This window comes from Xiphophorus maculatus, chromosome 4 (assembly GCF_002775205.1).
Source record: "Xiphophorus maculatus strain JP 163 A chromosome 4, X_maculatus-5.0-male, whole genome shotgun sequence".
Taxonomy (NCBI): Eukaryota; Metazoa; Chordata; class Actinopteri; order Cyprinodontiformes; family Poeciliidae; genus Xiphophorus; species Xiphophorus maculatus.
Window position 1 is genome coordinate 33,628,183 of NC_036446.1, and position 18,189 is coordinate 33,646,371.

Genomic DNA, 18,189 nt, shown 5'->3' on the forward strand with positions numbered 1-18,189 from the left:
AAAATATGGTAACAGGCAAAGAGCCGCATTCTTATTGGTCGAGAGCCGCGTGTTCGCCACCCCTGTACTACAGCCTTTTCTGTGGTGATGAATTGGACATATTTTTTCTTATTTGTTCACAAAAATGTACTGTTTGTCTCTGTGAGGAGAGGGAGTTCCAATAACTCTAGGAACCATGAATCCATGTTTCCACATTCAGTTCATCCTTGATACGTGTGTAAAAAAAACATTTTGTAGTTTGCCCCTTTCATACATGAGGCTCCAGGGTTGTTCTTTGTTTTCTCCACGTCTGAGCATTCTAAGTTTAATTGATATAGTCTTGTTTTTTTTCCCCAATTCCTTCAACAGAAACGTGTGTTTGTGCTACAGAGATAGAGATAGAGATAGAGATAAATCTTTACTGTCATTGTCACAAGGACAACGAAATTTAAAAGGTGCCATCAGTCAGTGCATATTCTTAAAAACAAAAAATAACTGTCTCACAATTCACATACAATGTAAGAATTAACAAATAACTGGTAAAAAAAAAACAACCAAAAAAAAACACAACTAATAAATAAGAACAGCCACATTCTCACATACATCATTTATGATGATTAATGGTTGTTTTTGATTGCATTTAGTTTTGTTATTGCTATCGGGTAAAAACTGTCTCTGAGACGGTTGGTTCTTGTTCTGATTGCTCTGTATCTTCTGCCCAAAGGCAGCAGTGTGAACAGAGAATGTCCAGGGTGAGAAGTGTCCTTTGTGATGTGTTGTGCTTTTCTTAGACAGCGGTCACTGTGCAGGTCCTCCAGTGAGGGGAGAGGGCAGCCAATGATTTTTTGGGCTGTATTCACAACCCTTTGGAGAGCTTTCCTTTGAGCCGTAGTGCTGCTGTTATACCAGACGCAGATACAGTAGGTCAGTATGCTCTCTATGGAGCACTTGTAGAAGGACACCAGCAGCTTCTCCTTGACGTTGTTCCTCCTGAGAACCCTCAGGAAGTACAGTCTTTGCTGGGCCTTTTTTATCAGCTCAAAGGTGTTCATGTTCCATGTGAGGCCCTGCTCAATGTGGACCCCCAGGAAACGGAAATCAGCTACCCTCTCCACACATTTTCCCCCAATGGTTAGTGGTGTAATGTCCGTTTTATTCCTCCTGTAATCTATTATGAGCTCTTTTGTCTTTGAGTTGTTGAGGAGCAGATTGTTCTCCCTGGACCACTGCAACAGTTGCTCCACCTCACCCCTGGAGGCGGACTCATCGCCTCCTGAGATGAGCCCCACCACTGTGGTGTCATCAGCAAACTTGATGATGGTGTTGCTGTGGTGGGCAGAGGTGCAGTCGTATGTGTACAGACAATAGAGCAGGGGGCTCAGCACACAGCCCTGTGGAGAGCCAGTACTAAGGCTGAGGGCAGTGGATGTATGTTTTCCCACCCTAACTCTCTGCTGTCGGTTGGTCAGTAAGCTCAGAATCCACATGCAGGTGGAGTGAGGGAGGCCCAGGTCCCCCAATTTGTCCACCAGTCTGTGAAGGAGGATGGTATTAAAAGCAGAGCTGTAGTCTACAAAGAGCATCTGCACATAGCTCCCCTGCTGCTCCAGATGTGACAGAGCAGCATGGAGGGCCGTGATCACAGCGTCCTCTGTGAATCTGTTGGCTCTGTAGGCGAACGTGGTGGTCAAAGCCAGGAGGGCGAAGTGCTGTGATGTGACCCCGGACGAGTTTTTCAAAACAATTCGTCACCACAGGGGTTAGTGCCACTGGCCGGTAGTCGTTGAGGCAAGAGATGTGAGGTTTCTTGGGTATGGGGACTATGGTGGAAGATTTCAGGCAGGATGGGACTGTAGACAGGGCTAGGGACTGGTTGAAGATCCTGGTGAAGACTCCAGCCAGCTGATCGGCGCAGTCTCTCAGGACACGTCCAGGGACGCCATCAGGTCCAGCAGCCTTCCTTGGGTTGACAGCCCGCAGTGTGTGCCTCACCTCGTGCTCCTCTACAACGAGGAGTGTGGTGTTGTGGGTCGCTTGGTGTAGTGTGGCTGCCTCTGTTGGCTTCACCTCAAAGCGGGCAAAGAAGAGGTTCAGCTCCTCTGCCAGCGTGGCGTTGCCTTCCGCAGCTGCGAAGTTGGTCCTGTAGTTGGTGAGATGCTGGATTCCCTGCCACACCTGCCTGCTGTTGTTGCTGTCAAGGTAGCCCTCTATCCTCCTCCTGTAGTCAGATTTAGCCATTCTGATGCCGCTCTTCAAGTTAGCTCGGGCTGTACTGTAGACGGTCCTGTCCCCAGACCTGAAGGCGGTATTCCTGGTCTTTAGCAGTCGCTGGACCTCCTGAGTCATCCAGGGCTTCTGGTTTGGGAAGACCCAGATGCGTTTATCCACAGCTACAGTGTCAATACAGCTCTTGATATAGCACAGTATACTGTCCGTAAAAACTTCCAGGTCCTGATGTTCAAAAACATCCCAGTTTGTCCTGTCGAAACAGTCCTGCAGCTGCTGTGTTGCATCCTGGGGCCAGGATTTGATGGTTTTGGTGATGGTTGGAGCAGTTTTCCTGAGCGGGGCATAAGCAGGAATTAAATGCAGGGACAGGTGATCCGACTGACCCAGGTGAGGAAGTGGTCTAGCCCTGTAGCCTAGCTTGATGTTGGAGTAGACTTTGTCCAGAGTGTTAGCCTCTCTTGAAGCACACTTTACATGCTGGTGGAATTTGGGGAGCGCTGTCTTCAAGTCTGCATGGTTGAAGTCCCCCGCTATGATGTACACAGCATCTGGATAGATGCTCTGCAGATGGCTAATGCTGCCATGCTAGGGTGACCATATTTTACTTTGGGAAAAGCCGGACAACCTGCAGCGGGTGTCGGGGGGGTGGGGGGTGGGGGGAGGGGGGACTGAAAGTCTAAAAGCGGGAAAACTATATACATTTGCGCTTTCGCATGTTGTTGGCTACTGACAGCCATCTTCTGACTAAGAACAGGGCTGCCCGCACTGACGCGGCTCAGGGATTACGTGACACTCAGCGCCGTGCGCAGTGCCCTACAATGCACTGTAAGCTATGTAATGTGTTTTGAGGCAGTTGACCAAAATCCCGGACGATTTTTAAATTCCCCCCGGACATCTTCTTAGGTCTGAAAAGTAGGACATGTCCGGGAAAAAGAGGATGTCTGGTCACCCTATGCCATGCAAAAGTCCAATAGCTGTTTTAGCATTAGCATCCGGTGGGATGTAAACAGCGGTTACCATGACTACGGTGAACTCTCTGGGGAGGTATATTGGTCTGCATCTAACAGTCACATACTCCAGGTCTGGGGAGCAATGGCTGATGACAGTCGCTGTGTTAGTAACCAGGTGTTGTTCACGTACACACAGAGCCTCCTCCTCTGCTCTTACCGGAGTCCTTCGTTCTGTCGCGGCGCTGTACTGTGTAGCCTGCTAGCTCGATGGCAGAGTCCGCTACGTCTGGATGCAGCCAGGTCTCCGTGATCAGAAGAATACAGCTGTCCTTCACTGCGCTGTGAGATGCAGCCTGTAGTATCATACTTGCAAGTCCAACAATTTACTCACACTGTAAATCAGGATACAAAGATTTCAACTGAGGTGGCAGAGATGTCAGCGCCTTGCATGTTCAAAATGAACGAAGTTTAAATGAACAGGACAAACCCAGGACTATCTGTCAGAACGTATAGTGTTTTGATTCTTTTAGATTGGAAAAAAACGGACTAAATAAAAACATTTATTTGACAGAAACAAAATAAAAATCAGTGTATGCCAGTGTGACCTGAATGCTCACACTCCACTGTCACCTCAAAGCAGCAAACAAATTTCAGTGTCACATCATAAAGACTGCAGCTCACAGAGAATAACATCATGAAGTCATATGCAGATTTTTTTTGTAGCTTCTTGAGAGCCATTTTTTTCTGTCAACATCCGTATACCATCCCTGCTAATACTCACATTTATAAAATCAGACACTAACACTATAAATGCAAAACTGTTATGTAAGTTAGGACAGTCATTGTAAACATTCTTTGAATTCAACATTTACTTTTTATGCTTAAATATTTTTTCTTATTCTAAAACCTAGAAGAGCTCAATGTCAACCACTTATAAACAAAATGAAAAGCAAAAAATAACAATTAAATGTTAATAGCTACTTTAAATGTACTAAATGTATGATAGTGAACTTTAGAAAGCAGTCATGTTTAAATCATTTGCATTTGATTTAAATTGTGCACAACAGCTGCAAGCAAACTCCAGGCAACCTTTCTCTCAAGTCCTTTAACTGAAAATAAACTGAATTAATCATACAGTGAGTCAGTTTGGGGCTTCTCAATTATTTACTTAAGCTTCAATTAGCTGCTGTTTAAACACACACACACACACACACACACACACACCCACACACACACACACACACAAAAGGTTTAATGGGTGAGTTCTTTAGTTTTGTACTGTTTCCATTGTACTTTTTTCCCAAACAGAAAGGATTCCTTAGTCGTTCCCTTGACAATTTAACACAAAAGTCAGAGGTCACATCTCTAATTTCATTTGCTTTAGAGATATTCCTCTTTCCAAAAGCTTTCCTCCATTCTTTATGAATGGAGGAAAGCTTGAAGACAAATGTGTTTATTTTAAAACACTGCTTATTCTTGGCTGTATTCTTTACCTGGATATGTGATACCTTGTCCTCATTTCAGATTGGCACAACAAAAAGCATCTAATTAAACGGGACAAACAGATTAAGATTTGAAATGCAGTGTTCAACTTCTGTTTTCAAAATATGTCGGTAAAGAGGTACAACAGGTAAAGAGAGAGGTGGAAGAGAGCAGAACTGTAACTCTAACATCAGTCAAATAGAAAAACCGCTACTTGAAAACATCCTCAGCATCAGGAGCTGCTTCTACAATACATCCACCAATGGTATAACAGTTGGTGTATGTATGAATTCTGCACAGAAAGAAAAAACACAATTTGTACAGTATACTTTATTATTATTTGCAATATTAGCAGTAATTGTCATAACAGTAATTCTATTCCTGCGTAAAGCTACTTTTCACCACTAGATGGTGACACAGACCTCCACATCATTTTCCTCTCAAATCTGAAGTCACAGTTTTGTTACCAGCAATTTTATCCCTCATCATAGTTCCCAAAAAACAATCAGATACGACTTTCAGTGTGCTGGACTTAATGTCAGGGAGCAGTGTATTCAAATATTAAAACTCATATTGTACTACTGAATATAGACAAAACCCCAAACACAAGGCTTCCCTGTGCCTTTGGATGTTCTGTCAATATTCTTGGTATTCTCTGGTTAAAAGATTTCAGGGTCTTAGTTGGGAAGCCTGAGTTTATAACAGTTCAGAAATATACAGATGGTGGATTAAAAGCCAGAGAAACATTTGACACCGCAGAGATTAGCATAATCTGCTTTTTTTCTGCCACACAGATGATTTCACAACATATGTCTTTACATCCAGACAAACGTGTTTACAGTCTTTTGGACTCATATCTTGAACTTATACCTATCTAGCTATCTATGACAAGGAAAGAGTCTTTTATTTAACCTTTAAGCATATGATATAATGATGATAAAACCTTCATACGAACATGTTGTTGTGCTGCTGTAATAATGTGGATCACTGTAGTATTTCACGGTGGATTAGATCGGCCACAGGCATTTATCCATCTTTTGCATTTTTCAGTTATGGAAATGGAATAAACAATAGAGCCACCAGATTGACTGACAGGTGTCATCATGTCAACTGAACATGTGTTGCTGACATTCAAGGTGCATAACAGAGGTGACAGAGCACTGTTGGACCCACCCCCACCTCAAAAATGAATCAGACACGGCTGCTCTAAGTTATTGCTTTAAGAACTTTCTGTGTGAACCTTTATGTATGATGCTTCTGCAACACCTGAATTTCCCCTTTGCAGGACAATAAGGGCTGTTTCTATTCTATTTTATAAAGAATGGGTTTTGCAGCTGGGGCGTGCTGTGGTGGCGCAGGGGGTTAGCACGCCCCACATTTGGAGGCCTTAGACCCGCGGACGTCGCGGGTTTGACTCCCGGTCCCGACGACCTTTGCCACAGCTAGCTGCCTGCAGACGCAGCTCCCGTCGTGTGTGTTAATCTGTGTATAAAAAAGTCTTGCTGTAACTGCAAAATAATTTCCCTGCTGGCATGAATAAAGTAATTCTTCTTCTTCTTAATATCCAGACATAGTAATATACTTTAGTGCAGGGGTGCCCAGAGCCGGAGAGAGTTAGTTCTCTCCCTGGTTTAACACACCTGGATCCAATGATGGCTCATTAGATGGCCTAAGAAAAACATTGACATGCTGAAAAGGTTGTTACTATCAACAGGGAGAGAACTAAAACATGCAGGATGCTGGCCCTCTAGGACCAACTTTGGGCACCCCTGCTCTAGTGTCATCACATCAAGGAATCAATGAAAGGAATTTCCAGTTTCCTCTGGATAACCCATGGGTATAAATTTTAAGCTACATTTAGATAATCTTTTCAGTCTGGGATTGACATGTTATCTAAGCCTATGGACGTCATCTATATAGGGTTGGATGCAATAGAGTGTGTGTTTTATATGTGTGTGTTTTTCCTACCTTCATTACAGGGTAAGACTGGCAGGTGTGGTCTCCAGCTGGGGCTCATCAAGAGCTTAAATATGAGAGCTTAAATAGGAATGGAACCCCTGAGGCCGACACCAGATTGTTAACACACTTCATGTGGCATTCAGGGTCTTCTTAGATTAGGGGTTGCTAGTTCCAAGTAATAGTACTTACCTTGCCACTCTTTTTCTTCCTTGCAGTCCATTGCGATGTGGATGTCTCACTCCTGGATCTTCATGATTACCTTCCTTGTCACCACTGTCAGTTTGAATCCTTAGGGCAAATTTATACATGGATGTGCCATGGCTTTATCTGGGGTCCAGAAGACCCCAAAGTGCTTCACACTACATTCAGTCATTCATCTATTCACTCACACATTGATGGTATATGCATCTGCTCAGTTCCTGAATATTTTCATAGTCACTTGGTGACATTGTAATGTTGAGTTATGTATCTAAACAGTTATATCTTAACACCTTACTTAATAATTAAATAAGAGCTGTGCCAAGATGGAGTCATGGAATAATACTTTCTCAGCTCTGAGGTAAAGTTACGTGAAGACCCAAAGAAGTCCTTGTTCTTTAGGTAAGACTTGAACCAGTCAAGTACAGTACCACATAATCCAACCCAGGCAAATTAATGTTATAATAAAGGCATTGCCATGTATTTTGGTGATGTGTTCATTTCTAGATGTTAATTCAATGCAAACTATAAGAACTGCAAATAAGCTTTGCTATTTTTTATCAACACTGCCATATTGGAATTTTTTTTAATGAGAAACATTAACTTTGATTTTGACATATGCATTTTACTGGATCCAAGTACAAATCAATCCCAGAACCTCAAATGAATGGCTTTGTTTAATTTTATTATACTGAAATTTTACTTTCATAGTTGCACTTAAAAAAATATCTATAATTTCAAGTGCTACAAAAAGAAAGTGGTCCCAGCTATAGCCATGAAATAAATTTTTGAATTGTTGCAGACCAAAGCTGCAGCACACTGTGTGCTGCAGGGCTGCGGGGTTAGAAGGCGTCTTCAGTCACTCACTGAAAGCAGCATCCTAGATCTGAGTTGTCTGATTATTGCTGCAGATCTGGAAATATGTTCAGCTGTGTTTCATTTTATAGAACCGCCCTCATCAGCTTACACTATGTCTGTTTATGTAACAAGACCATGAGAAGTTTACACCCTGAAGTTTTGTGTATATATATGTTTGTCTGTGCATGTGTGTGGGGTTGCGTGGGTGTGTGAGTGTGTGCATGTAAGGATAGGTAAGGGGGTTGAATGGCTTGATCTACAGCAGGTTGGGGTGAACATGAGAAGGGTCAGTAATCCAGCGTCTTGGGTTTCCATTTAATCGCTCTTAAAGGAAGTGTTCAGAGGTTCCCACACATGCAGGACAATGAGGCCAGTCTGCTGCTGGAATGCTGCTAAAGCTACCTGCCATCCATCTATCCATCCATGCATCTGTCTTCCACAGACCTCGTCTTTTTCACTTTCCTTGTTGCTCCGAGGTTCTCATTCTTCTTCTGGGCAGAAAATGCTTCTCAAAAAATAGATGTCAACGCAAAATTTGGTCAGGTAGGAGTTGAAATTATTTATTGAAAAAACACCGTTGGCTAAACTATACACCTACACATGTAAAGATTGATTTATTTTAATGCTGGAAGTTCTTATAAAACTGTTTCTTTTATTAACAGTCGGTGTTTTGAAGTGTAGTAAACAGTACCAGCATTGCAGGTATTTCATTCAAAAAGAAAAAATGAATCGCATTATAATAAATCACAGTAAACTATACTTTCCTTCATTTTTTTCCCTTCCACTAAATTGTGTCATGATATGGTTTTTGTGTATATGTTCATCAACTGTTGAATTTCTAATAATTCTTGCACTTTTTGTAGCATGCACTCTTTTATTCTCTTTGTAGGAACAACATCCATGTTCAGGTGTTTCCTGTTCTTTGCTCTGCTACACTCTCCATCTCTCTAATTTTGCATTATTTGCTGTTAATTCAACTTTATGTTCTATTTCTTTTTTTTTTTTACGTTTCATGGACGCTACTTCTGGTCTGCTGTTCTGTTTAGCTGTAACATTTTCCTGCCAGCACCTTAACGTTCTGCTACAGACACACTTGGCTCTGCCTTTCAGAGTTTAACCCGTCCCTCTGCTAGACAAAGCTATTGGCTGAGCTTTCGCTGTGACTAACCATGTGCGCCTTCTGGTGGATTTCCTTAGAAAACTTTTTAACTAATTTGAATAATAACCTGAACTTGACTGCATTGTTTGATAACCATCAATTGGAATGTGACTTAGACTTTGTCTGCATTATTATATGATTTCAAGATCAAGGTTCATCCTCTCCTCCAGGAGACTTGAGAAAGACGTCTGGATTCTACAATATTACTGATATTGTTGTGTATGATATTTTTATTGTACTCAACCAATTATAACATGGCTGAAAGGACAGGGAACATAACAGTAGCCAGATCCTTATCACAGATTCATTTGATTTGATTTAGATCCACATTGTCCTTCCATATTATGCAAACCAAGGTAAAAGTTAAGATTTAGGTTAAACCAGACTTCCTATTACAGCCCAAGTAGACCAATGTCTAGCTGTAATGGCAATCGGTTTGGTCCATGCATGCATCATAGTAGACAGTCTGTGAGGCCCCAGGGCTCCTCTCCTCTGGAGGGTAAAGGTCAGCGTCTTCAGGTCCCAGTTGGGGGAGGTGGGTGTGCAGAGGGGAGAGGGAAGAGGGGAGTCTATACAAGGTGTCTGACATGATAAACGTGGACAAAGAGGAACAATCAATGGCCAACCCACTGACCCTTTTGTGATCTTCATCTATAGTTAAGCCCTCTTGAAAATGAGATCTAGATCTCAACGGGGTTTACCTGATTAAATAAAGTATGAGGCATAAACTGAGGGTAGCCAGTCACACTCTACCACTTAATAATGAGGATCAATGACATCATACTGCACTAATAAAACGATTTACACTCAAATGTACACAGAGTCTCGAGGTAAACAAAACTTTTACTATTTTAATGTGGAAAACGTGTCTAACTATATGAAGTTAGGAATTAATCAAAGGTGCTTCAAAGGAATGTATATCATCAGCTTCAGTTGGTGACAGTTGCAGTTCAGAAGTGAATCAACAACCTAAAAAAAACATCTAGTTTTCACTGTTTTACAGTTTTGGAGTCAGTTATAACAAAAATTATGTTTCACTAGTTTTTGCTTTAATCACAAGGTGTAGACCAGGAGTGACAAAAGATGCTTAAGCATCTGTTTACTTTAATAAAGTCAATATGTTAACGTTAGTTCGGGAGCAGGGCCACGCCCAAACCACACCTCTAATCATTCCAAGCAGCCTATTTATACTTCACTCAGCCATTCATCTCAGTTCGTTACGTTTCGTCAACTATCAGACTTCTAAGATTGTTTGGCCAACTCAACTCACCATGGAAGACGCCTTGACAATCCAACTCAACCCTTCAGATTCGGAGGATCTCTTCAACATTCCATCCGCAGCTGAAAATTCCCCTCCTTCCATTACTAGACAAGCTTCAAGCTCCAAACGGCTCCGCTCTGTGATGTTCAATCCTCAAACTCAGTCTCAAACTTCATCACCTTCAGTTCTTTGTTCATCTGAAGTTCATCTGTCACCTCCATCAACTTCCCATTCCCGTGGTCAACGACCGTTTCGAGGTGGCAGTCAACAAGCTCATTTTTCCTTCCAAACCCCGTCCTTTTCCCTCCCCCATTTCCAAATGCATTTCCTTATGTCAATAACCCTTACAATCTTGCACCGCAGTTCCTCCTGCCCAGCCTTCTTTATCAGTTCTACGTCCTTCTCCTGTTTCACCGTCACTACGCCAGGAAATTTTAGATGGTAATTGCATAGATCTAGCCCTTCTTCTCCAGCCATCTCTAAGTAGCTTCAGTCAGCCTAGGGAGTTATATACAAGTCAGGGATTCATGCAATTAAGTCATTCTTTAAGTCCTTGCTCTAAAGCGTTTATGCCCATTGAATTTGCTTTAGCATTTTCACTATTCAGGGATACAATCTGTTCAGTTTTTCCAGCTCGCAGACCTAATTAGCCTGAATTAGATGATTATCTCTCTATGGCTCTCCATTTCCATGGCACAAGCTTCTACCAGTATCATATTCTTTTTGCTAACCAAGCAGCAGCCCGCTTACATCAATTCAATCAGGGCACATACTGGGGGTCCCTCGACTCTGAATTGTATTGTCATGTTTTTGCCGCCCGCGCTTCTCTGTCCTGTAATATCTGCGGAGCTCCATCCCATCCAGCTACCGCCTGTACATCAGTTATCAGTCTCCGCCCTCGTCAGTTAGCTTGCATTTCTTCAGTCTCTGATCGTCTGTCCACCGCCGCCCCACCCCGCCCTCTCCTATTATTCCAAAATCCAGAGATCCCCAGGCTTCAGTCAATAGCCCAACACCTAAGGGTGTCAACAAACGGGGCCACGCCATTCTGTACCGAGGAGGCAGCATGATCTGTAATAACTTTAATGATCTTGGCTGCTCCATGTCCAACTGCAGAATGCTCCATGCCTGCTCCTACTGTGGCGGCGCTCATGCTAGGAATTCCTGCACTCACAATCCTACCCCCACAGCAGATTGACTAGGACGTCATCTCTCTAGTCCAGTCAAGGTGAATGCATTTGTATCTGCCCTAAAAAATCATCCTGCCAGAGAATTTGTCAACTTTCTTGTTAATGGTTTTACTCATGGCTTCCATCCGGGCATAGATATCATTCCAGATTCCACCTATCACTGTCCCAATCTTCAGTCCACTCTTTCAGATCCCGACACGGTCAATCTTCTTCTAGCTAAAGAAGTTAAAGAAGGGTTCATGATAGGACCATTTGATAAACCACCCTTCCCTATTTTCTGTGTCAATCCCATCGGTATCACTACACGGAAATACTCCGGCAAGAAAAGATTAATCATAGATCTCTCAGCTCCTCACGGTTCCGAAGTTCCCAGTATTAATGGCGTCATTCCATTTCCTGATTTTTCAATGCAAAACCATCAATCACACCATAAAACTCATTTGTTTGAGCAGGGCAAGGGGACTGGCTTTCTAAAGCAGACATTACCAGCTTGTTTAAAGTTCTTCCCATTCACCCAGATTTTTGCCATTTCTTTGGCGTGTTTCGGAAAGGGGCATTTTACTTCACACTTTTGGTTGTCATAGTAGCCCCAAAATATTTGACTCTCTATCAAAGCTCTATGCTGGATTCTGTTAAGGAGAAAAGTTATTATGTTAGCTTAAATTTTGGAAAAGCATGGCTCTCCTTTTCCTCCTGTTAACCGGGTCGAGCGGGGTTCTCCGTGAGCGTCCTGCAACCGCGTGCTGCTAAAACGAAACAACAAAACGTGTTGACGTCACAGATCACGGAGTTTTAATCTCATACAAAACAATCGACAACAAAGTTGCAGAGATACAGAGATATGCATTTTCTCATGAAAATAAAACACACAAGGGGAAGACAGACAAACACAAAACACATAAGACAGACAAAGGCGCCCAACGTGGAGTAAAAAGATGGAAAAAACTCTCTCTTCTCCGGTGTTGACTTGAAACTATAAACCAAAAGGGTGTTTCCCTATTTAATATATGCAAAAAAGGCGTTCCGTTCTTTGACCAATCAGAAACTCCCTCAACACCCAGAGATCCTGGGACTCCCCCTATCTCAGCTCCGATGTCTGGCTTTTATCTAAGTGAAAAGGCGGACGACTTCGTCCTGGGCCGCGCCAGGTACGGGGAGAGGCGCCAAAGAGTCTGTAACTCCTATCAGAGTGTAAATTTTATAGCTTTGTGTCTGTCAGCGGGGGAGGAAAAAAGGCCCTGCTTTGGCCTGCTTCTTCAGCTGAATTCCCAAATGTTCAACAGAAAACTGTTCCAAATAAAGTGTTGGCTATCCCTTTACACATGTCGTAAGATTAAGTGTATTTTTAGCATTAAATAATCATTTTTCTTTACAATTCTCATCAACAATTGCAAACTTCCTTACATTATTCATCTTCTCGATGACTTCCTGATCATGAGCCCTTCTTCTTCTCCTCGCCACGGGCTAAGCGCTTTGGTCAAAACCTTCTCAGAGCTCAGTGTCCCTCTTTCTGAAGAGAAAACGATCGGTCCATCCACCTCTTTAGAGTTCTTGGGCATTACTCTTGACTTTTTACCGCTCTCTTTACCGCTCGAAAATATTTATCATATCACTTTACTCTTGTCGAACTTACTGCTGACTGACAGATGCTCTAAACAACAGTTGCTTACACTTCTATGCCATCCAAATCATTCCTCAGGGCAAATTTTTCATCTCTAATCTCAAAATGAGATTACAGATCATCTCTGATCTCCCCTTCATCCCTACATCCTTTCATCCTTCATCCCTACATCTCTTCATCCCTCCATCCCTTCATCCCTCCATACTTCATCCCTTCCTCCCCTCATCCCTCCTTCAATAAATCTTTAAACTTATATCTTTGTGGCGTGATCCTTGTTAGTGAATCAGGACTTGTCAGCACTCATCCTGGATCCCAATTCTCTACCATGTTGTGCCTCCATTTGTCTCCAATTATGTTGACAAAAAATTATTTTGCTCACAAATGCCCCAACAAATTCTGTAAAAAAAAATTCAGTCCTCAACGTTTTTCCATCTTGTTATGATTTCCATGAGCAGTGACTGTTCATGTTCAGTCTGTAGGTGCCAGAATAGTAGCAAACTAAAGGTAGGGTAAATTAACATGGCTTCATCATATAATCTGCCAGTCTATTATCCTTTAGACTTCTAATACTATGGAAGAAAATATTTGTATAACAATACATTTTGTGGCCTGATACACAGGAAGAAAAAACTATGAGAAAATCAACTGAAAGCTGCAAAATAATAAGAAGAAGAAGGAGTGAAGCAATGCCTACGTTGGAGCAGGGGGAGCGGTGTCTTCTGCAGCTGTCATGAGGGTAAGCCTGGGATGCCTGTGATCAATTAACCATGAAATCTGGCCTGCACAACTTTGCATTCAATTGTGCACACACAAAGAAATTCCTTTCTGTGTTCAATCTTCAAATATTTAGATTCTATTAATTTGTTCTGTAACAACTTCACTTTTAAAGAAAAACACACAAACAGAATTTTGTTAGTTTTGTAATTGTGTTTGTGAGCACAGCAGGAGGATACAGAGAAACTGGCAGCAGGAAACGTTTGACTGTATGACAATCACTGGGAAGTGAAACACAAATTTAACATCAACTCAAAAGTGGGAATGCAAGACAGACATAAGCCTTCATCATTGATGGCTGATTTGTTGAAAGTCACCGTCTCTGCAGAGCAAGTTGTCTGAGGGCTATTTATTATTTGAGACAGTTGTGTTTTTTTTTTTTTGTTGTTGTTCCAATGTTTTTTTTTAACATGTTTTTTGTTTTTGTTTTTATGTAATACAGAAAATGCTGCTTCTTTCTCTTTAAAGGAGACATATTGTGCAACACTTTAAACAATTCAGGTCTATGTTATCCAAAACATGTTCATTACATTTTTTCCATAAAATCTGCAGATAATGAGATTTTAAAACTCCTTTCAGAACGACCTGTTCAAGAAGTGACAGAGCCCAGCTGTTGATCATCTGCCTCTACCTGCTCCCTTCCCCAGCTGCATCCACTCACTGGCATTTAGCTCCTCCACTTCCTTCTGTCATTTCAACCTCTCAGCATTCAAGCTACTCTCTCCTTCTCCACTTGCTCCTACTCCTTTTCCATGTGTGTTTCAGAAAAAGTTTTGTTGCACACTTGACCAATAGACATTGAGACATGCAGTGGTTGTAAATTGCTTTATTTTCTGTCTTCTTCTGAAAATACAAACAACATTCATAGGTCTGATATGTGTTACACTGATGGCTTCTACATTCTACTGAGCTTACATTCTCCAACACAGTTACTTAGAACCCTAAGCACCTGTCTAAACTCATGTCACTTTCAGCCAAAGTGTTAGTTACCAACATGCATGTGAATACACAGAATGCACAATGAAATACAGTGCTTTTTAATTAGAAAACAAAATATTCATATGAAAGGGAATCACATCTTTTAATGGAAGGAGTTGGGTCCCTTGATCTAAAGTCCCCAGCATCTGATCCCCCACCTGGGCAATGAGCTGTTCTTTACTTGAAATTCCATTTTTTTTCTTCTTTCTTTTTCAGAGGATGTTTTAATGTCATCCTGATCTCCAGTTTATCCCTGCATTTCAACAGTAGGTCTTCAGTTGTGCTCAGTGTGTTCAAACCCAGGACCTTTTGCCACAAGGCAATCATGCTAACAAATGTGCCACCATGCAGCCCTGGGAGGGTAGATTAAAAATGGTAACTGCAAGATTATGAATTAGGAAATCAGTCATGTCTAACATTAACAGTTTTAATACCATGTGCTTCCAGTTGATTCTGAATTTGATAAAGAGGTGACTCCCTTATCTCTTCCTATTTTTATATAGTAATGATAAAGAAAAATATGCTAACACTAACCCTAAACACAAAAGTCAACTAGCCATACATTGGAAACAGAGAAGCAATTTACTTCGATATATTTAAAGTAAAGATTAATACAATCCTTTTAGTCATCCTCTGAGTGAAACAACAAAAAAACTAGTGAACAGAAGGGATGGGAAAAGGGAACAGTAAGTTGCCAGACAATCAAGGATCAAGCTCCCTGCTAATTTGGCATAGCTTATAAAGAATGTACGTGTGTGTGCGTGTGTGTGGGGGGGTGTGCGTGTGTGTGCATGAGGGTACATATGCCCCTGCATATGTGTTTGTCTAGGTTACCATCCAAGCCCAAGGCTCTCAGCCAAACCAGTAACTTCCACAGCCAGGATCAGTGCAGGGTGGCACACTTCACAGACAACATGGCACTGTAGCCAGTGAATGTGTGTGTGCGGGAGGGTACAGCTCCATGGGTGGGCTGGCCTGTTCAGCTGCCTCTTTGGCACCATGGGCGTCTGGGCAGCAGCATTTCAACCAGACAAACGCAATACTAATGAAGAGCTTTTGACTTGTGGCACTAAACACTTGAACTAGTTGAGGCTTATTGTGTAGAAAGCCATGCAGCTTTGATTGGTGTACTTTATTGTTCTGTAGCTGCAGTTAAAGTCTTGGCCATAAATCCAACATGTTCAAAAAGTGTCATTTTCAGGAGAGATTCAAGTGTTTTACTTTAACAGAGCGTAGTAATATGTTTTTGTTGTATTTATAATTTTAGACTGAATGTATGTATGTATGAGTAATTTCTTAATACATTGTGGCCAAACTGCATCAACACAGAGACACTGGCTGTGAAACTTAAGGTAGACATTTTCCTTGTGGCCGTTTTGGATGTGGACATTTTTTTATCCCTCGTTTTGTTTGTCCCACAGGTGAGGCCAGCTGGTGGGCCTGATCTCTAACAGGCTTCAGTTGGTTGTATAATCTCTGGCAGTCAGAGCTCTTCAGTGTCAAGGTGCAACAGTTTGGACATTGTCAAGTGTGCCCACACACATCTGTATTAAGCTGAAGGACAATGGTCACATGAGATGCAGGCTGGAAATTCCACAAGTTATTCTTATAGAATAGAATAGAATAGAATAGAAGTATTTTATTCATCCCAGCAAGGAAATTACTTCGCAGTTACAGCATAGAGACAAGACACAATAACAATTACCACTGAGTAGTAGTTGTCTATAAATTGTAAAAATATGAAATGCTGTTAATATAAAAAGCAACATAAGAGCAGTCCTTGCAAAGATTAAAAAAAAAATGCAGATATGTATATGTAAATATATGTACAGCAAGTGTGCCACAGTGCAGTTGTGCAAAATTGGACTGATTAGTGCAGAACAATGATTTAGCTTTTATTGTACAGTGAGATGGCATGTGGCAGGAAGGATTTCCTGTATCTGTCCCTACGACAGCGGAGCTGGAGCAGCCTATGTGAGAAGGTGCTCTGCTGTCTGTCCACTATGTGGTGGAGAGGGTGCTGATTATTGTCCATAATAGACAGAACCTTCTTCAGTGTCCTCCTCTCCACCACAGTTTCCAGGGACTCCAGCCTTAGTCCCAGTGCAGAGCCAGCTTTCCTGATGATTTTGTCCAGTCTATTAGAGATTCTTCAGAAGAGCTCAAGGAAAGCAGGAAAATATGGTCTCTTCAAATCATATTTGATGACTTTTCCTGAATGACAGTATCCAATGCATTTAGCAGAATCTGTGAGTGGTGACTCAGAGAGCTACAAAAAAAAAAAGAATGTATATTTCATACATACGCTCAGCATAGGAATGGAAATTTGTACTTGGTCAGTAATTTCCTTGTTGTTCATGCTCATATGTTCTTCCATCCATCCATCCATTTTCTGTTCACCCTTGTCCCTAATGGGGTCGGGAGGGTTGCCGGTGTCTATCTCCAGCTACGTTCCGGGCGAGAGGCAGAGTACACCGTGGACAGGTCTCCAGTCTGTCGCAAGGCAACACAGAGACATACAGGACAAACAACCACGCACACACAAAACCTGTTTATTTCGTGTTAAATTGTGTCACAATAAGAAATGTATTTGTGGGTTGATGAGCTGACTTAAAAATTGAGGTTACGTCCATGAAAATGTTGCCTATAATAATCTGTTTGTGCAAAACCCAAACAGATTAATGTGGAATTTGCTTTTGCTTGGTGTTTATGTTTTAGATTGAAAAAGCATATTTATCAGTTTATCAGTGGTGATCTGTCAGGGCCTGCAGGCCTAAAAAATATGTCAGTCAGACTGTTAATTTATTGGTCTATGATTAGTAAAAATGTCAGATTGTCTGTCAAGTTCCTCTCCTAGCCTTTCCTCTGGTTTCTGCTTCCTGGAGAGTTTTCACCAATTACATTTTAACCATTATTTGTTGAACAGAGAAGTCTGCATGGAGGCCTTCACAATCTGTTCTGCAGGCTCTCTGGCAAGTAACTGCCAATCAAATTGGTTTCTTTAACTAATCAGATGCAGAGTAAGCGGCACCAAGGCCTTCGACCAGGTGTATGAAGTAAGGTTATTTACATGATGACACATCAGAAAGTGTTCTATCTAGAGTTAGCAAACTGCATCTGGAGTGAACAAAAACAGCTGTATTCATTTGAAAGATGTTTTGTGGACCAGAAGAAGAAGAACCGTTAGGTTCAGCACCATGGGCTCTTTGCATGTACACTGACATCACATCACAGCAAAATGATTTGCAGTGAATCTTAACTGAATACTTAAAGTACTTAGTTGTCAGACAAATAATTTCTAAGTACTGTACATACATTGGCTGTGTTAACTTCAGATCTATAGAAAAATCTCAGCTCCAGAAACTTCAAACATGATCAGCAGGTATCTGGTGGAATTTCTGGAAGTCAAACTAAAAAAAGTCGTTTCAGAATGCAGTTGCTTTGAAACATGAGGTGCAATGCACATTACAACCTGTAGGGGTTGCTATAATAATTTTAAAAATGTTTTCCCATGACAAAGAATTTTACACTTCTCATGTCTACACAGATGC